This window comes from Bos indicus x Bos taurus, chromosome 6, assembly GCF_003369695.1.
Source record: "Bos indicus x Bos taurus breed Angus x Brahman F1 hybrid chromosome 6, Bos_hybrid_MaternalHap_v2.0, whole genome shotgun sequence".
Taxonomy (NCBI): Eukaryota; Metazoa; Chordata; class Mammalia; order Artiodactyla; family Bovidae; genus Bos; species Bos indicus x Bos taurus.
In genome coordinates this window covers 5659783-5681006 of record NC_040081.1, presented here as the reverse complement: position 1 = coordinate 5681006, position 21224 = coordinate 5659783, and the positions used below count along the sequence as shown (strand labels likewise).

The 21224-nt window shown below is 42.0% G+C and overlaps 1 long non-coding RNA gene across 1 annotated transcript; it reads right to left on the bottom strand.

The window, feature by feature from the left end:
- Positions 1 to 368: 368 nt before the first annotated feature.
- On the bottom strand, positions 369 to 5353 carry LOC113894686. The gene is made up of 3 exons (XR_003511635.1): positions 5103 to 5353; positions 1634 to 1743; positions 369 to 1115 (listed from the first exon to the last, which is right to left on the bottom strand). It is a non-coding gene; the product is annotated as an uncharacterized LOC113894686 (long non-coding RNA).
- Positions 5354 to 21224: the final 15871 nt, after the last annotated feature.

Here is a 21224-nt window from a genome sequence, read left to right as displayed (position 1 = left end):
TAAAATTTTGTAATGATGGTTAACATGCTTAAAACTAGGATGATTTTTAAGTATCCCGCATAGGATATGTGGGACAAAAATGTATATTCTCTTATTAAGTTTTATTTATTTTTAAGAAAATTTTTTTTAGTTTTCTTGAGATAGATATTATATATCTCATATTATTAAAATTTATAAAGTATCGAATACAACACCAATTGTGAATTTCACTTCAGTGAAGAAATATCTGAAACTTGGGTAGCAGAGGTTTCTGTGTTGGCCGGGGGGGGGGGGGGTGTTTGTGAAGGAACAAAGCATCTGGAGAGAAAACATGTCTGTCTGTTTTACCACATTCCCTTGCCTCACACTTGCTGTCCAGGGGAGCTTGGAGAAGAGCTGTGATCTTATTAGGCATGTTGCGGCTCTCTTAGGATGTTCTGAAATATTTTACTAGCTTCCTCATCCTCAGGCAGAGACACAAGAGAAGCCAAGTATTTTCCTGAATGATCCACAGCTGGCAGAGTGCGGCCAGTAAGTGTGGAGCCTCAGGTGCTCATATTGCCCAGGCCGCTAAGATGTGCAGACAGTGACCAGATGTATTGGGTGTCATCATTGTGTAATGACGAAATCATAGTTTGGGGCCTGTACACCCTCAGTGATTAGGCTGAGAGTTGAACCTTGGCTCTCTGATTCCAAAGCCAGGTTCTTTTCTATCATATCATCCTACTCTTACCTCTCTATCGTTTAGTCTCTTGGATGGCAAAGGGGAAGTGAGTCAACTGTTCTCAGTTATAATACACCTTCCCATGCCCAACCAGAGTAGGACTCTGCCACTCCAAGGCAGTGTAATTAAAATGTGCACTTAAAAACTGGTTCATCAGAGTTAATACTACAGACTTCAGGTTCAAGATGGGGACTCTGCTCCGCAAGGCATAAAAATGAGAGATCTCGTTACCTGTTTGGTGAAGTTTTCTGAGCTGCCAGAATTAGACAGACAAAGCATGCTTGGGGTTATACACACTGATAAATTATAAGCTGTCATCTGATTGGATGAGGATGGTTGCTCAATGTTGTAAAAAAGTCCAAAATGGTATTGCGGAAAAATTACATTGGCTCTCGGCAGCTGGACTAGTTGCCTAAGGACAGAAAACACACTTATAAATACAGCGAGTCATTTTGCTTAGTAAGTGGAAATACAGAGAACAAAGTACTTCTTTTTATACCATGTACACAGTCCATTCTCACAGTTCCAGGCATGAAAGCATACAAAAATGGTTCACTGAATTTAATTCCTGAACCAGGTAAGACCTACTCTGGTTAGTTATGTGTTTGTATTTAAGATCATACCACTGGCGGATTGGTTCTTTATCATCTCATTTTAGAACAGCGGATTCATCTCCAACAGTTTCAGGTGTTCAGAAGGTGTAAAATGGTCATGCATTCCATGTTAATAAGATTAGGAGAAAAACACCAATTACAGTGTCACCAAAAGGCATGCATCTCTCTTCAAACTGGCTTCCATGGGCATGATCAAGTGAAACCCCGTGATACTGATCATTATTTTAGAGGACACAGCTGTAAACTATAAGCTAATATTTTCCTAAGAGTATGTTGGTTGTATTTTCTCTGAGTTGAGTAATTATGGCATCATTACCTCTGGGTTGCGGTTGTTGTGTCCTCTTCGTTCCCTTGATCAATAACATCAAGCCATTTATCGTAGGGACTGGATGAAAATATGCTTCCTTGGATATTTTGAAGAAAATCCTTATATAGATCAAAAAGTATATATTATTCTTAGGATAAATTCAATGAAGAAATTGCAAAGAAAATATTTAGTGGAAAAATTCAATTCAGTCCACAATTCCTTCGCAGCCACGCAGACTGATTCACACAGAGTTTGGCTGTCATTCTCCACAGCCTTGCACACCCAGAAGTACTGGTTGGATTTTCCCCAACTAAAATTAGAAGCATAAAAGCAGGGTCTGGGCTGTAGTGAGAATGAAGCTAAAGCTCCTTCTATTGCCTGGAACTTGTCTCTGTGTACATGTTAACACATTAGTACAAACTGGCAAGGCCTGGTGATAACTGATCCTAAATCCTATTAGTTTCTTGAAAAGAAATGCACATGCCCATTTTGTTTGTTTACTTCAGACACATGCTTGCTTGTGATTCAAGAAAGAGAAGTTCTGAAATAAAACAAACAAAATTACACCCCTACATGCTCTTATACACATATTAAGAGAAAACCTGAAGTATGTGTGCTCTTTGGGAAAAAGCTAGTATCGAAATAGCTTCAATCTTTTTCTTAAAAAAAAAAAAAATCATATAAAAGTTCAGTTCTACAGACTTTTAAGCAGCAGGTGTTAGAAATAAATCAAAAGCCCCAAAGGTAAACTACATGTTACCCTTACAACTCTTTGAATTCAATATATCCACCCAGAGAGAAAACTGAAAATTTAGATACATTGCAACTTGACACCTGTGGGATAGAATATGCAAATGTCAGCTTCCTAAGTGGAGGCCTGCAAACTTTATCCTGATGACCAAGTCTTAATATCGGAGAATGGGGCCTATTAAAATGGATGAAATTGTAACCTGTTGTGCAAACTGAGGGGAAATGATGGCATTGCCTTGCCAGTTTCAAAGGCACAACTTGCTTCCACTGGTCTTAATATACAGCCTGACTTCTCTTAATAGTATCTTCTTTACGCAGTGTTTCTAAGGCAACTATCATGATTACAATCCTGTTAGTGTTCGCTTGTTTCAGTACTTATTGAGCTGCTGTTTGTGTCAGGCACTCTCTTGAGTACTGAGGATAGAGTATGAAGATAATGTACAAAGTCTCAGTCCTCTCATACTTTTTCTTGGAATTGGTATAGAGTACCCAATGCTGGTCATCAGGGTTTCACTATGCTTCTTATGGAGTGTCCGCAGTACATTTGGAAGGAGGAAGCACTCCATTTGAGTTCAGCCATTCAGTCCTGTCCTACTCTTTCCTACCCCATGGACTGCACACCAGGCTTTCCTGTCCATCAGCAACACCTGGGTCTTGTTCAAATTCACATCCATGGAGTTGGTGATGCCATTCAACCACGTCATCTGGCTTTGGCTTCTGGGAGTCTGGGAGTGTGCAGCAGGGCCTTTGCCTTGTGTACCAAACTACATGCACTTGGAGTGTGTCTCTTCTCTCTCCTGAACCCTGTGCTGTAGAATCGATTGGTGAGACTGAGTATGGTTAAGCCAGGACATGACTCATGCAGAATATGCCATGGTATTTGCTATTGGACCACTGTTTATACACAGTTTAATGACAAACTCAATGTGGTTCTGACTATATATTCATTTCTGATTTAGACCAACTCCATGGTTGCTTTGACATATGGTATTCTCAAGGCCAAAGTTGCAAGGTTTGATTCCCCACCAAGATCAATCAACTTTAGGAAGAGAAAACTTTGGGACTGCTTAAGACCTGTACCCATAAGTTGCCACCCTCTTACTAGTCTTACTAGCTTATAGCATGGAAACAGGCAAGAGCCTAGTAACACTTGCTCAAAAGTGAAATCAGTTCCAAGTGTGCACCTTTTAGAGGGTAGCACTCTACTTGCTATTTGCATACCTAGTGTGTATTATTATGGGTCAAGTGTAGTAGGGGTCAACTCTAAATCATACCTGCACTGTTGCTATTTTCATACAATCGAACATTAATAGGGGACAAGGAAACCCCATATGTTATTTGGTTTCTAAGATAATTTTAATAACCTGTCTGTAGTTATTACTACATCAATATATTTTTGTTCATAGCTGCTAACAAGTACCAAGATGGACTGATTAATTTTTTCTTTCTGTTGTACTATCGCCCTGGTAAAAATTTAACTACACACTTGTGATTTAGCTGTATCAGTTCAAACTCAGTCTATTTTTTGTATAAATCTATTGAATTTTGCAAAATTCAAAACAGATTTTGATTGTTGCACTCCCTTTAAAACTAAGATTTATAAGATTAGGCATGTAGTAAAACTGGTTACCATGTAACTGTAACCTTGGGTGGTGGGCTAAACTGACAAGTGTTAACAAAGCCCATTAAAGATGGTAAGGGAGATAAAAGGAGGAAAAAGGAGGAGTAACTGGTGGCATCATCCCTACACTAATTTTCAAGTAAAAGGCATTGAGACACGGGGGAAGCAAGGATGATGCAGTGATCAGAGATTTTGGTGGCCTCACTAAGCGTTTTTTGATTCATTGTAAGACAAATGGGCTTCCCAGGTGGTGCTAGTGGGAAAAAACCTGCCTGCCAATGCAGGAGATGCAAGAGATGCAGGTTCGATGCCTGGCAGGAAGATCCCCCGGAGAAGGGCATGGCAACCCACTCTAGTATTCTTGCGTGGAGGATTCCATGGACAGAGGAGTCTGCTGGGCTACAGTCAATGGGATCACAGAGAGTCGGCTGTTACGAGGCGACTAACACACACAGACACACAAACACACACACTAAACACACGAATTTACCATAGTGAGTAAACATCTGTCCTGCATCCATGCTAAGTTGCTTCAGCCGTGTCCAATTCTGTGCCACCTCATGGACTATAGCCTGCCAGACTCCACTGTCCATGGGATTCTCCAGGCAACCATACTGGAGTCGTATGCCAGTCCCTGTTCCAGGGGATCCTGGAAACCCAGGGATGGAACCCAGGTTTCCTGCATTGAAGGCGGATTCTTTACTGTCTGAGCCACCTGGGAAGTTACTTCTGTTAACTGTTTCCAAAAGCTTCATATGAATTTTATTTTGGAAATTGGCCTTCATTAGGAAGGTGATGAGGAAGTCATCCAAAGCAGGAAGCTTGTTTTGGTAAACACTCAATGTGTAGGTGGGTCTTTTGACGTATATTGTTATTCTTTTGCATGGAGTGTGCCAGAGTCAAGATGTGCAATGAAAAAGGAAAATATCTAATGTATGGGGCGTATAACATTTGCGGTACCTTCCTTCAGTTTTGCGTTGTGAAGTGTTTTTCACTTTTCAGATCCTTCCTCTCTTATGCCTATTAGGTTTCTTGGGCATTCATAATGAAGACCAGTCATATAGCTTCAGATTTACTGTGTGTGGATGATGCTCAAACTATCCTTACCTTTAAGACCGACGATATCACAAGCATTGGTTCCTCATTCAAGTTCACTGTGTCTCCACAGTTTAGTTTCTTCTGTAGGGCTCTGCATGATTTTATACTGGCTGATTTTCTGAAGATGCCTTCTGTGAACGACCGTTTTTGATTGACAAAGGAAAGCATATCCTATAGGGAAGGAAAGAAAAGAAAACTGTGGGACATTTCATGTCTAGAAGCCCAGAGCACAAGCTTGCTCCTGTTTTGACAGAGCTGTGGTATATGAGGGTACAGTTCTAGAACAGCACCAAAGTCAATTTGAAATTTTTTCTTCAGTGTCTCTAAATATATTTTCGACCCAACAATCGATCTGACTTTCATACACTGAAACATTGTAAACACTTGTGTAATCAGATTTTCCGTTTCAGTGAATTTACTGTGTTAAACGTCTCTGCTTTGAGGCCTTTGTAGATTCACCCTCTCCTTCTTCACCGCTCCTTTCTCTTTATTCCCTATTATAGATGCTCTTCCCTAAGTGTGGAAATCTTTTTGCCATATGCATGCTCCATTTGTTTCTTCCCCTTCCAGGCACTGTCCACCCCATTCAGTCCTGTTTCCTGTATTCCCTCCCCTCAAAATCAGGCTCAATACGTCTCTCCTCCTTCTCCGATGACATTCCTGTCTCATCAGCCTTTCTAGTTCCTTTTCCTGTATTTTCATGTCCTCTGCTGTCTGCAGAGTTAGAGAGATAACAGATATTGGAGCCAGGTTTTTCAAGGAATGTGGAATCTGTTATGCCAGTCATCCACTGTGTGACTTTGGGCATAGCACATACTTGGGTGAGGCTCTTTTGTTTTCATTGATGAAGTGGGGGTGATGATAGTCATGGCTACCCCCTAAATGTTCTGTGAAAGACGCAAGGCCTGGGGTAGTAGCTAGCACGTAGCTAGTATGATGAATTTCTTCATATATACCATAAAATTCCCTGCATCTAGTGTAGTGCTTGGAGAGATAGTGGACAGTGGACAAGAGTTAATGCTTACAGTTCAATACACTAATTTGATATAGCAGAGTCCGAACTCTGTGACTCTCTTTTGACACCTTCTGTCAGGAGCAAATGATTCATCTTTGCCAGAGGATGCGTACTTTATGCTTAAACACTTGAGTTGCAAATCAAATCCCTGTGAGACATTTTGCATCATAAGGGGGAGTAGACTCAGCTGAAGGAGACTTGAGACTCGTGTGGACTTCAAGGGAGGAGACGACGAGACATAAGAGGATGAGGTGGACTCTCAGAGATTCTTACACACAGAGTCTGAAGGAAAGCTACGCGGTCAAAATAGCCTGGAGTTAAAACTCGCCTCCAGGACCTCCCCACCATTCTATGCAAAACAAGCACTCTGTCACCCGAAGGAAAAAATGGACATTGGGTTGATTTTGCCCAGCTCCCAGCCTGTCCCAGCCTCTGGCTGATCTCCACAATTCCTTGCCACAGCTGTTTAAGAGATAACTACTCTGAACAACCTTGCAGAAGAACAGGTCCCCTTAAGACTGGAGCTTTCCACATACGTGCCTCTATATACTTCCTCTTTTCTTGGGTAAGGGCAGCAGCTCACTAATCTGACTGCTGCCCCTTCTCACCTCATAAAGGTGATCTGTAAAGGACTGCTCTCACTCTTTTCCTCAACCTCGCCTTCTCTAACTGCCTTAACTTACAGGGTCCATGTTAACTGGTCTGAGCTGGTATAGATGGGTCTTTGTTGAAATCAGCGGAATGGAGGAGAGTATCTTTTCATCTTGTACTTGCCTTCTGACTCTGCAGTACCTAAATCAGATCTTATTCTTTGAAGTAATGTTATGAATCTTATCGGACAAAGCCAGACTTCTTCATTTGGGAGTAGATTTGGAAGAGAACACTTGGTCTCTCAGCACTCCCCTTCTCAGGAAGGTTACAGAAACCAAAATAAGACCTACCAGAATTGGGGTGGGCAGGGTGTCATTATCACATACATCCTCAAGAGGCGCTCCAAAGAGCTGTTTTGGCTTTGTGGGTGGTAGACATGGGTGTTGGTTCTCCTCGCGGGTCCTGGAGATACAGCCAAAGGCCCAGTTTTTGAGAGAACTCTTCCTAACTGTCTTCTTGTCTGAAACTAATGTAGAAGAGAGATTTTCACTAGTAGTAGTTTAGCTTATTTAGCCTGATTTCCACCACTTACATTCAGCAGCATGTTCATGGCAGAGGCTGAAAGAGAGAAACTGAACCATTTGTTATATAGCATTCCCCTTATTCTAAAGCAGGCTAATTGCATCCTTGTGGTGTTACCATGTTCTTCTTGCCCATATTCTGCAAACCAGTAGTTAAACCTAGAGGCGTGATCAGACACAGGGTTGATTCTCCCTGTGACAGTATTCCCCAGACAGTGCTCTCTATTCCCTTTGCCCTGTGGCATGAGACACTTAACCTATAGTTACACAAGTTTCCTAATATTAAGTGTTATCAGTGGATTCTGGGTTCAGATCTCATTTGAAAGGCAACATTATTTAATATTCAAATCAAGCAGCATTTGTAGGAAGTTTCCGTCCTCTGTTCAGTTACCTGTTTGGCTTTCTGAGTACCCCGTCATGCACAATTTTCTCCCTTGAAAAGAATCGCCTTTCACGAGATATCCTGCCTGACAGTGCTTATCAGTCAGCCTCTCGACCTCTCCTCTGGGAGGCCACACACCACAGTCAGCTCCAAGGATGACTTCCTGCCCTCAGGGTCCTTGAGAAGTAGTCATTAATTGCAGACAATGTGGTAAGATTACAGGGGGCCAGTTTTTGTGTGTGTGACACCTTACTCAGCTAACCCAAAGATGAATTTTAACTACCAACAGCCCCTGTCAAAGGATTGTTTTTCAAAAAAGAGTGATCAGCAATGAAGAATTGAGTTCAAAGTGTCTCGTGTCCAGCTATGAATGTTTTCCTGATATTTCCTCAATAAACCTGCTTAATATTTCCTTAAATAACCTGCTTAAATAACCAGCTAAAGAAGTCAATTAGAGGAGCCCAGTTGTAGAAAAATAAACAGAAGAATTTAACCAAATCTTTTAAAATGCCCATCCACTTGTCTTTCGGAGACATAGTGAGTGCCGCACCATGTCCATTCAAGTGAGTGAACCACTTGTGGTGCTGGGTGAGAGAACCAGAAGGCTCCTATTCTGCCTCTTAATTGGATGAGTTACCTAAAAGTCTTTGAGCGTCAGTTTGCTCAAATGTAACATAAATGATGCTACTTACACCTGACTGGACTACATAACATAATGTACTACCCAGCACAAGACATGGCACATAGCAGCCTTAATAAAGGTAATTTCCCTCCTTCAGAAGGCCTAAGGCAGCCTAGACATCAGTCGCCTCCCCCTAAGCAGACCGCACCCCCATTCTCCATTTGACTGTGTAGCCTCCAGAAGGTGTGCATTCCTGAAGGAATGCCATCACTTTGCCTTAGGCTCTTCCTGCCCTGACAGTCATACTACCATCATTTTAAAAGGAGATAATGAAGAAAGCAAATGCATTCTTAAATTCAGGAACAGATTCTCCTAATTAATATGTACAAACGTGAAAAGATACATGTTTATATGGGTTGAGTTGCTTTATGCACCCTGGTTTCCCTACTCTTAACCTGATTCTTTTATTTCTAAACTACCCACAGGTATTCATGTATTTCAAATGTATTCCTTCATTGTTCAGCTTTAATAAGAATACTCTTAGGAAGAAAACTCTATCAGTTGGTACAAAGCTATATGGCCAGCTAGCCTATAAGCATAGATGGAAAGCAAAATAGACATTAAGGCCTACGCTTTTATTTTCAGGCCTAGATGGAGCTTTCGTAATGTACATTGGTTGGTGTTAGAGTTCTTGTGGGCTCTGTGACCAATAAGACTATATACTATAGCCACGAAAAGTATGGTGCTCAGTTGTTCAGTCGTGTCCAACTCTTGCGACCCCATGGACTATAGCCTGTCAGGCTCCTGTCCGTGGGACTTCCTGGATCATAATACTGGAGTGGGTTGCCAGGGACTGTGAAACAGGTTAACTTTACAACCTCATCTTTCTTAAACAATCCTGGCAAGATTTAGGTTAGTGTTTTTCCTCATGCTCAAATTAGGGTTTGAATGTTAAAAAATGAAATTGTGTAACTTTGTGGGTATAGAATAACAATTCTAAGAATACAAATACTTTAAGTAGAAATTCTATTCTGGCCCCAGTACTTGCTAAATTAGGAAGACATTTTATTCAGAGAAAGAAATGTCAATGGGACAATACTGGAATGGTAGCAGGGATGATTGCAAGAGGAAAGACTTAAAAACAAACAGACACATAAGCATTCAGTCCAGTTCCATTTGCAACCTAGGTCTGAAACAGAATGGAAAGAGAGCTTGCTGTGGAGGTAGAATCCAGAGTTCACGTCTCAGAGGCGGTCCTAAGGTGGCGGAGAAATAGAACAGAAAGACGACTTTCTTCCCACAAATTCATCGAAAGAACATTGAATGCTGAGCAAATTCCAGAAAACAATTTCTGATGCTGGCAGAGGACATCAGGGACCCAGAAAGGCAGCCCATTGTCTTTGAAAGGCGGTGGGACAAAATATAAAAGAGAAAAAGAGAGACAAATGAGGTAGGGACAGAGATCTGTCCTGGGACGGTAGTCTTAAAAGAGGAGAAGTTTCCCAACACTAGGAAACACTCTCATTGGCAGGTCAGTGGGGAGTTTTGGAATCTCAGAGGGTAACATAACGGGGAGGAAAAAGAAAGAAAGAAAGAAAGAAAGAAACCCCACAGATTGCGTGCCTAACAACAACTTCCAGCAGGGAACTAGTCCAGACACTCACGATTGCCACCAGCAAGCGGGGGGCCTGAACAGGAAGGTGCGGGCTGCATTGCTTAGGGTAAGGGCCAGGCCTGAGTGCCCTGAGGGCAATCTGAGGGAGCTAATGTGAGATAGCAACCCAAATTGTGGGATAGCCAGACAGAGAGAAAAAAAACTATCCTGTGAAAAGCCCTAATCTAAGGCACTTCCTGGCCCACTCACAGAGCAGAGGACTGAGAGAATACCAGAGCAGAGCTAGCTGGCTGTGCACTGACTCATCTCCCACCAGAGACAGGGAGGCAGGCGGGGGCAGCCAGAGCCTGAAAGGGGCAATCTCAGCCCCAGAGAGGCATCCTCTACAAAACTGCAAGCAGGCTCCCATTTGCTAACCAAGACTTGTTGGGATACTGGGCGGTTGACATCCGCTGGGACGGTCGCGGCCAGAGATCAGCTCCCCAGAAGAGACACACGGCCCACCTGAGACGGGCAGGCCTGCTGCCAACCAGCAAATTGAGCGGCTGGGATGGGGGAGGTATAAGACACACCACACCTGGGGGTCACTGTGCTCGTTAAGCACCTGGTCGCCTGAGCTGCTCGGACATGGGAAGGGCACAAAACGCAGGTCCAACTGAGCCTGTGCCTTTGTGGAGTACCTGAGAACCTGAACCTGAACCTGAACGGCTTAGACCTGGGAAGTACACGCAACCCAGGGCCCACCTCAGACAGTTGCAGGCAGAGCAACCTGAGCCTGAGCAGTGTAAACTGGGAAAGCACACACACCGTGAGCGGGGGCAAACCCAGTGCGGCCAGGACACTGTGAGCACACGCCAGGGATATTTGTTTGCAGTGCTCCTCCGTCACCACAGTACCACTGAGTAAGTGGGCCTAAATAAGTGACCACCTTCGCCCCCATGACTCAGGGCGGAAATTAGACACTGAAAAGACCAGCAAACAGAAGAAGTTAAAATAAACAGAGGGAAGCGCTCTGGAAAAGACAGGTGCAACAGATTAAAACGTTGGAGTTAGCACTGACTACAATGGAAGGGGCCTATAGATCTTGAGAAGTATAAGCTGGATAACGGAACTATCTGAAACTGAACTAACCCCACACTGCCCACAACCACTCCAGAGAAATTCCTATGTATATTTTTACTATTATCATTAAAAAAAAATTTTTTTATGTCCTCTATTGCTTCTTTAATTTTAATTTTTATAACCTACTATTACCTTTCAAAAAAAGACCCTATTTTTAATGCAAACTTCATATATATATTTTACCATTTTTTGTTACTTTGTTTTTTTAATACTGTATTTGGGAGTCTCTAACCTTTACTGTAGACTTTTAATGTTTGCTTTTTGGTATTTGTTGTCAATTTTGTACATTTAAGAACCCAATCTTCACTGCCCATTTCTACTTGGGAGTTTGATCACTGCCTCGATTGCTCTCTCCCCCTTTTGACTCTCCTTTTTCTCCACCAGGTCGCCTCTATCTCCTCCCTCACCCTTTTCTTCCCTACCCACTCTGTGAATCTCTTTGTGTATTCCAGGCTGTGGAGAACACTTTGGGAACTGATTACTGGCTGGATCTGTCTCTCTCCTTTTGATTGCCTCTTTTCTTGTCCTGGTCACCTCTGTCTCCTTCTTCCTTCTCTTCTCTGTGTAACTGCATGAACCTCTCTGAGGGGTCCAAACTGTGGATAGCACATAGGGAATTGGTTACTGGCTAGCTTGCTCTCTTCCGGTTTGATTCCCCCTCTTCTTCTCCTGGTCAACTCTATCTCCCTCCTCCTTATTCTCTTCTCCATCTAACTTGGTGAACCTCTCTGGGTTCCCTCACTGTGGAGAAGCTTGTCATCATTAACCTAGATTTTTTATCATCGATGCTGTACAGATAGAGAAGTCTTGAGGCTACTCTAAGAATAAGACGGAAAACCAGAGACAGGAGGCTTAAGTTCAAAACCCGAGAACACCAGAGAACTACTGACTCCAGGGAACATTAATGGATACGAGCTCATCCAAAAGCCTCCATACCTACACTGAAACCAAGCACCACCCAAGAGCCAACAAGATCCAGAGCAAGACATACAATGCAAATTCTCCAACAATGCAGGAACATAGCCCTGAGCTTCAATATACAGGCTGCCCAAATTCACACCAAACCCATAAACATCTCAAAACTCACTACTGGAAACTTCATTGCACTCTGGAGAGAAGTCCAGCTCCATCCACCAGAACAGGGACACAAGCTTCCCTAAGCAGGAAACCTTGACAAGCCACTCACACAACCCCACCCACAGTGAGGAATCTCCACAATAAAAAAGAACCACAAGCTGCCAGAATACAGAAAGGCCACCCCAAATACAGCAATCTAACTGATGCTGAAGCTGAAAGTCCAATGTTTTGGTCACCTGATGTAAAGAACTGACTCATGGGAAAAGACCTTGATGCTGGGAAAGATTGAAGGCAGGAGAAGGGGACGATAGAGGATGAGATGGTTGGATGGCATCACCAATTCAAAGGACGTGAGTCAGAGTAAGCTCTGGGAGTTGGTGATGGACATGGAGGCCTGGGGTGCTATAGTCCTCAAGCCCAAGGACTTGGGGTCACTGTAGTCCTTGGGGTCACAAAGAGTTGGACACGAATGAGCAACTGAACTGAACTCAACGAATCGTTATGTCTCCTAAAGCTGTACTAGTTGCTTCTTGAAATCAGAACAGTTTTATCCTTGCTTTGATCTCACAAGTGGGAATCTTCCCATGTCTTGGAGCAGATGGAAATTACTGCCCTTAGAATGTGCTTTGGGCTCTAGGATCTCCCACTGACCCCTGGAAGCCTTGCTGTCTTTGGCATCAAAGCCAGTTACATTATTCACGTACCTGCAACCTTCTCACTGTTATCGGTAATATCAGTGATATCACTGTTATCAGAACTCACTGACGTCTCTCCAAAGAGACAAGTGATATCTTCTCCAAATATCTTGAGACAGTTTTCAATGAGAAATTGTATGAAAGAAATCTGTAACACGAAGGGGCAAAAAATGGGGTATTACTCTACATATGGTGTAATAGTAAATCACATTTCATCCACGAATCTTGGCTCTAACCAAAAATGCAAAAGAAATCTGAGAAAAATTCAGACTTGACTAAAAAATATATAAATATATTATATATACATCAGCTTTTTCTAAGAAATAACTCCTACTTTCAAGAGTAGTTTGGGCTCAAATTTTAAAATTCTTTTAGTCAGTGGGCTAACGTTATACTATGTAGCTTGGTTTAATAGCTAAAATTTTGTAATGATGGTTAACATGCTTAAAACTAGGATGATTTTTAAGTAGCCCGCATAGGATATTTGGGACAAAAATGTATATTCTCTTATTAAGTTTTATTTATTTTTAATAAATTTGTTTCTAGTTTTATTGAGATAGATTTTTTATATCTCATATTATTAACATTTATAAAGTATCGAATACAACACCAACTGTGAATTTCACTTGAGTGAAGAAATATCTGAAACTTGGGTAGCAGAGGTTTCAGTGTGGGCCGGGCGGGGGGTTGTGAAGGAACAAATCATCTGGAGAGAAAACATGTCTGTCTGTCTTACCACATTCCCTTGTCTCACACTTGCTGTCCGGGGGAGCTTGGAGAAGAGGTGTGATCTTATTAGGCATGTTGTGGCTCTCTTAGAATGTTCTGAAATATTTTACTAGCTTCCTCATCCTCAGGCAGAGACACAAGAGAAGCCAAATACTTTCCTGAATGAGCCACAGCTGGCAGAGTGTGGCCAGTACGTGTGGCGCCTCAGGTGCTCATATTGCCCAGGCTGCTAAGATGTGCCGACAGTGACCAGATGTATTGGGTGTTATCATTGTGTAATGATGAAATCATAGTTTGGAGGCTTGTACACCCTCAGTGATTAGGCTGAGAGTTGAACCTTGGCTCTCTGATTCCAAAGCCAGGTTCTTTTCTATCATATCATCCTACTCTTACCTCTCTATCGTTTAATCTCTTGGATGGCAAAGGGGAAGTGAGTCAACTGTTCTCAGTTATAATACACCTTCCCATGCCCAACCAGAGTAGGACTCTGCCACTCCAAGGCAGTGTAATTAAAATGTGCACTTTAAAAACTGGTTCATCAGAGTTAATACTACAGACTTCAGGTTCAAGATGGGGACTCTGCTCTGCAAGGCAAAAAATGAGAGATCTCATTACCTGTTTGGTGAAGTTTTCTGAGCTGCCAGAATTAGACAGACAAAGCATGCTTGGGGTTATACACACTGATAAATTATAAGCTGTCATCTGATTGGATGAGGAATGTTGCTCAATATTGCGTAAAACTGCAAAAAGATATCGCAGAAAAACTACATTGGCTCTCGGCAGCTGGTCTAGAAGCCTAAGGACAGAGAAAACACTTATAAATAAAGCGAGTCATTTTGCTTAGTAAGTGGAAATACAGAGAACAAAGTACTTCTTTTTATACCATGTACACAGTCCATTCTCACAGTTCCAGGCATGAATGCATACAAAAATGTTTCACTGAATTTAATTCCTGAACCAGGTAAGACCTACTCTGGTTAGTTATGTGTTTGTATTTAAGATCATACCACTGGCGGGTTGGTTCTTTATCATCTCAATTTAGACCAGTGGATTTCATCTCCAACAGTTTCATGTATTCAGAAGGTGTAAAATGGTCAAGCAGTCCATGTTAATGAGATTAGGAGAAAAACACCAATTACAGTGTCACCAATAAGGCATGCATCTCTCTTCAAACTGACTTCCATGGGCATGATCAAGTCAAACCCCGTGATACCGGTCATTATTTTAGAGGACACAGCTGTAAAGTATAAGCTAATATTTTCCTAAGAGTATGTTGGTTGTATTTTCTCAGAGTTGAGTAATTATGGCATCATTACCTCTGGGTCGCCTTTATTTTGTCGTCCTCGTTCCCTTGATCAATAACATCAAGCCATTTATCATAGAGACTGGCTGAAAATATGCTTCCTTGGATATTTCGAAGAAAATCCTTATATAGATCAAAAAGTATGTATTATTCTTAGGATAAATTCAATGGAGAAATTACAAAGAAAATATTTAGTGGAAAAATTCAATTCAGTCCACAATTCCTTCACAGCCACGCACACTGATTCACACAGAGCTTGGCTGTCATTCTCCACAGCCTTGCACACCCAGAAGTACTGGTTGGATTTTCCCCAACTAAAATTAGAAGCATAAAAGCAGAGTCTGGGCTGTAGTGAGAATGAAGCTAAAGCTCCTTCTATTGCCTGGAACTTATCTCTGTGTACATGTTAACACATTAGTACAAACTGGCAAGGCCTGCTGATAACTGATCCTAAATCCTATTAGTTTCTTGAAAAGAAACACACATGCCCATTTTGTTTGTTTACTTCAAACACATGCTTGCTTGTGATTCAAGAAAGAGAAGTTCTGAAATAAACAAAATTACACCCCTACATGCTCTTATACACATATTAAGAGAAAACCTGAAGTATGAGTGCTCTTTGGGAAAAAGCTGGTATCGAAATAGCTTTAATCTTGTTTTAAAAAAATAATCATATAAAAGGTCAGTTCTACAGACTTTTAAGCAGCAGGTGTTAGAAATAAATCAAAAGCCCCAATGGTAAACTACATGTTACCCTTACAACTCTTTGAATTCAATATATCCACCCAAAGAGGAAACTGAAAATTTAGATACATTGCAACTTGACACCTGTGGGATAGAATATGCAAATATCAGCTTCCTAAGTGGAGGCCTGGAAACTTTATCCTGATGACCAAGTCTTAATATCAGAGAATGGGGCCTATTAAAATGGATGAAGTTGTAACCTGTTGTGCAAGACTGAGGGGAAATGATTGCATTGCCTTGCCAGTTTCAAAGGCACAACTTGCTTCCACTGGTCTTAATATACAGCCTGACTTCTCTTAATAGTATCTTCTTTACGCAGTGTTTCTAAGGCAACTATCATGATTACAATCCTGTTAGTGTTCGCTTGTTTCAGTACTTATTGAGCTGCTGTTTGTGTCAGGCACTCTCTTGAGTACTGAGGATAGAGTATGAAGATAATGCACAAAGTCTCAGTCCTCTCATACTTTTTCTTGGAATTGGTATAGAGTACCCAATGCTGGTCATCAGGGTTTCACTATGCTTTTTATGGAGTGTCCGCAGTACATTTGGAAGGAGGAAGCACTCCATTTGAGTTCAGCCATTCAGTCCTGTCCTACTCTTTGTGACCCCATGGACTGCACACCAGGCTTTCCTGTCCATCAGCAACACCTGGGTCTTGTTCAAATTCATGTCCATGGAGTTGGTGATGCCATTCAACCATGTCATCTGGCTTTGAATTCTGGGAGTCTGGGAGTGTGCAGCAGGGCCTTTGACTTGTGTACCAAACTACATGCACTTGGAGTGTGTCTCTTCTCTCTCCTGAAACCTGTGCTGTAGAATCGATTGGTGAGACTGAGTATGGTTAAGCCAGGACATGACTCATGCAGAATATGCCATGGGTATTTGCTACTGGACTACTGTTTATAGACAGTTTAATGACAAACTCAATGTGGTTCTGACTATATATTCATTTCTGATTTAGACCAACTCCATGGTTGCTTTGACATATGGTATTCTCAAGGCCAAAGTTGCAAGGTTTGATTCCCCACCAAGATCAATCAACTTTAGGTAGAGAAAACTTTGGGAGTGTCAAAGACCTGTACCCATAAGTAGCCACCCTCTTACTAGACTGTGCTTACAGCATGGAAACAGGCAAGAGCCTAGTAACACTTGCTCAAAAGTGAAATCAGTTCCAAGTGTGCACCTTTTAGAGGGTAGCACTCTACTTGCTATTTGCATACCTAGTGTGTATTATTATGGGTCAAGTGTAGTAGGGGTCAACTGTAAATCATACCTGCACTGTTGCTATTTTCATACAATTGAACATTAATAGGGGAAAAGGAAACACCATATGTTATTTGGTTTCTAAGATAATTTTAATAACCTGACTGTAGTTATTACTACATCAATATATTTTTGTTCATAACTGCTAACAAGTACCAAGATGAATTGATTAATTTTTTCTTTCTGTTGTATTATTGCCCTGGTACAAATTTAACTACACACTTGTGATTTAGCTGTATCATTTCAAACTCAGTCTATTTTTTGTATAAACCTATTGAATTTTGCAAAATTCCAAACAGATTTTGATTGTTGCACTCACTTTAAAACTAAGATTTATAAGATTAGGCATGTAGTAAAACAGGTTACCATGTAGCTGTAACCTTGGGTGGTGGGCTAAACTTACAAATGTTAACAAAGCCATTAATCATGGTAAGGGAGATAAAAGGAGGAAAAAGAAGGAACAAATGGTGGCGTCATCCCTACACTAATTTACAAGTAAAAGGCATTGAGACACAGGGGAAGCAAGGATGATGCACTGATCAGAGATTTTGGTGGCCTCACTAAGCGTTTTTTGATTCATTGTAAGACAAATGGGCTTCCCAGGTGGTGCTAGTGGGAAAAAACCTGCCTGCCAATGCAGGAGATGCAAGAGATGCAGGTTCGATGCCTGGCAGGAAGATCCCCTGGAGAAGGGCATGGCAACCCACTCTAGTATTCTTGCGTGGAGGATTCCATGGACAGAGGAGTCTGCTGGGCTACAGTTAATGCGATCACAGAGAGTCGGCTGTTACGAGGCGACTAACACACACAGACACACAAACACACACACTAAACACACGAATTTACCATAGTGAGTAAACATCTGTCCTGCATCCATGCTAAGTTGCTTCAGCCGTGTCCAATTCTGTGCCACTTCATGGACTATAGCCTGCCAGACTCCACTGTCCATGGGATTCTCCAGGCAACCATACTGGAGTCGTATGCCAGTCCCTGTTCCAGGGGATCCTGGAAACCCAGGGATGGAACCCAGGTTTCCTGCATTGAAGGCGGATTCTTTACTGTCTGAGTCACCTGGGAAGTTACTTCTGTTAACTGTTTCCAAAGGCTTATTATGAATTTTATTTTGGAAATGTGGCCTTCATTAGGAAGGTGATGAGGAAGTCATCCAAAGCAGGAAGCTTGTTTTGGTAAACACTCAATGTGTAAGTGGGTATTTTGACATATCTTGTTATTCCTTTGCATGGACTGTTCAGGAGTCAAGATGTGCAATGAAAAAGGAAAATATCTAATGTATGGGGCTTATAACATCTGCAGTACCTTCCTTCAGTTTTGGCTTTGTGAAGTGTTTTTCACTTTTCAGCTCCTTCCTCTCTTATGCCTATTAGGTTTCTTGGGCATTCATAATGAAGCACCAGTCATATAGCTTCAGATTTACCGTGTGTGGATAATGCTCAGACTTTCCTTACCTTTAAGACGCAGGCTATCACAAGTATTGGTTCCTCATTCAAGTTCACTGTGTCTCCACAGTTTAGTTTCTTCTTTAGGGCTCTGCATGATTTTATACTGGCTGATTTTCCGAAGATGCATTCTGTGAACAGCCCTTTTTGATTGATAAAGGAAAGCATATCCTATCGGGAAGGAAAGAAAAGAAAACTGTGGGATGTTTCATGTCTAGAAGCCCAGAGCGCAAGCTTGTTCCAGTTTTGACAGATCTGTGGTATATGAGGGTACAGTTCTAGAACAGCACCGAAGTCAATTTGAAATTTTTTCTTCAGTGTCTCTGAATATATTTTTGACCCAACAATCGATTCATACACTGAAACATTGTAAACACTTGTGTAATCAGATTTTCCGTTTCAGTGAATTACTGTGTTAAACGCCTCTGCTTTGAGGCCTTTGTAGATTCACCCTCTCCTCCTTCACTGCTCCTTTCTCTTTATTCCCTATTATAGATGCTCTTCCCTAAGTGTGGAAATCTTTTTGCCATATGCATGCTCCATTTGTTTATTCCCCTTCCAGGGACTGTCCACCCCATTCACTCCTGTTTCCTGTATTCCCTCCCCTCAAAATCAGGCTCAATACGCCTCTCCTCCTTCTCCGATGACATTCTTGTCTCATCAGCCTTTGTAGTTCCTTTTCCTGTATTTTCATATCCTCTGCTGTCTGCAGAGTTAGAGAGATAACAGCTATTGGAGCCAGGTTTTTCAAGGAATGTGGAATCTGTTATGCCAGTCATCCACTGTGTGACTTTGGGCATAGCACATACTTGGGTGAGGCTCTTTTGTTTTTCATTGATGAAGTGGGGGTGATGATAGTCATGGCTACCCCCTAAACTTTCTGTGAAAGACGCAAGGTCTGGGGTAGTGGCTAGCACGTAGCTAGTATGATAAATTTCTTCATATATACCATAAAGTTCTCTGCATCTAGTGTAGTGCTTGGAGAGATAGTGGACAGTGAACAAGAGTTAATGCTTAGAGTTCAGTACACTAATTTGATATAGCACAGTCCGAACTCTGTGACTCTCTTTTGACACATTCTGTCAGGAGCAAATGATTCATCTTTGCCAGAGGATGCGTACTTTATGCTTAAACACTTGAGTTCCATATCAAATCCGTGTGAGACATTTTGCATCTTAAGGGGGAGTAGACTCAGCTGAAGGAGACTTGTGGAGACGAGGAGACATATGAGGATGAGGTGGACTCGCAGAGATTCTTACACACAGAATCTGAAGGAAAGCTACACGGTCAAAATAGCCTGGAGTTAAAACTGGCCTCCAGGACCTCCCCACCATTCTATGCAAAACAAGCACTCTGTCACCCGAAGGAAAAAATGGACATTGGGTTGATTTTGCCCAGCTCCCAGCCTGTCCCAGCCTCTGGCTGATCTCCAAAATTCCTTGCCGCAGCTGTTTAAGAGATAACTACTCTGAACAACCTTGCAGAAGAACAGGTCCCCTTAAGACTGGAGCTTTCCACATACGTGCCTCTATATACTTCCTCTTTTCTTGGGTAAGGGCAGTAGCTCACTAATCTGACTGCTGCCCCTTCTCACCTCATAAAGGTGATCTGTAAAGGACTGCTCTCATTCTTTCCCTCAACCTCGCCTTCTCTAACTGCCTTAACTTACAGGGTCCATGTTAACTGGTCTGAGCTGGTATAGATGGGTCTTTGTTGAAATCAGCGGAATGGATGAGAGTATCTTTTCATCTTGTACTTGCCTTCTGACTCTGCAGTACCTAAATCAGATCTTATTCTTTGAAGTAATGTTATGAATCTTATCGGACAAAGCCAGACTTCTTCATTTGGGAGTAGATTTGGAAGAGAACACTTGATCTCTCAGCACTCCCCTTCTCAGGAAGGTTACAGAAACCAAAATAAGACCTACCAGAATTGGGGTGGGCAGGGTGTCATTATCACATACATCCTCAAGAGGAGCTCCAAAGAGCTGTTTTGGCTTTGTGGGTGGTAGAGACGGGTGTTGGTTCTCCTCGCGGGTCCTACAGATACAGCCAAAGGCCCAGTTTTTGAGAGAACTCTTCCTAACTGTCTTCTTGTCTGAAACTAATATAGAAGAGAGATTTTCACTAGTAGTAGTTGAGCTTATTTAGCCTGATTTCCACCACTTACATTCAGCAGCATGTTCATGGCAGAGGCTGAAAGAGAGAAACTGAACCATTTGTTATATAGCATTCCCCTCATTCTGAAGCAGGCTAATTGCATCCTTGTGGTGTTAACATGTTCTTCTTGCCCATATTCTGCAAACCAGTAGTTAAACCTAGAGGCGTGATCAGACACAGGGTTGATTCTCCCTGTGACAGTATTCCCCAGACAGTGCTCTCTATTCCCTTTGCTCTGTGGCATGAGACACTTAACCTATAGTTACACAAGTTTCCTAATATTAAGTGTTATCAGTGGATTCTGGGTTCAGATCTCATTTGAAGGGCAAAATTATTTAATATTCAAATCAAGCAGCATTTGTAGGAAGTTTCCTTCCTCTGTTGAGTTACCTGTTTGGCTTTCTGAGTACCCCGTCATGCGCAATTTTCTCCCTTGAAAAGAATCGCCTTTCACGAGATATCCTGCCTGACAGTGCTTATCAGTCAGCCTCTAGACCTCTCCTCTGGGAGGCCACACACCTCAGTCAGCTCCAAGGATGACTTCCTGCCCTCAGGGTCCTTGAGAAGTAGTCATTAATTGCAGACAATGTGGTAAGATTACAGGGGGCCAGTTTTTGTGTGTGTGACACCTTACTCAGCTAACCCAAAGATGAATTTTAACTACCAACAGCCCCTGTCAAAGGATTGTTTTTCAAAAAAGAGTGATCAGCAATGAAGAATTGAGTTCAAAGTGTCTCGTGTCCAGCTATGAATGTTTTCCTGATATTTCCTCAATA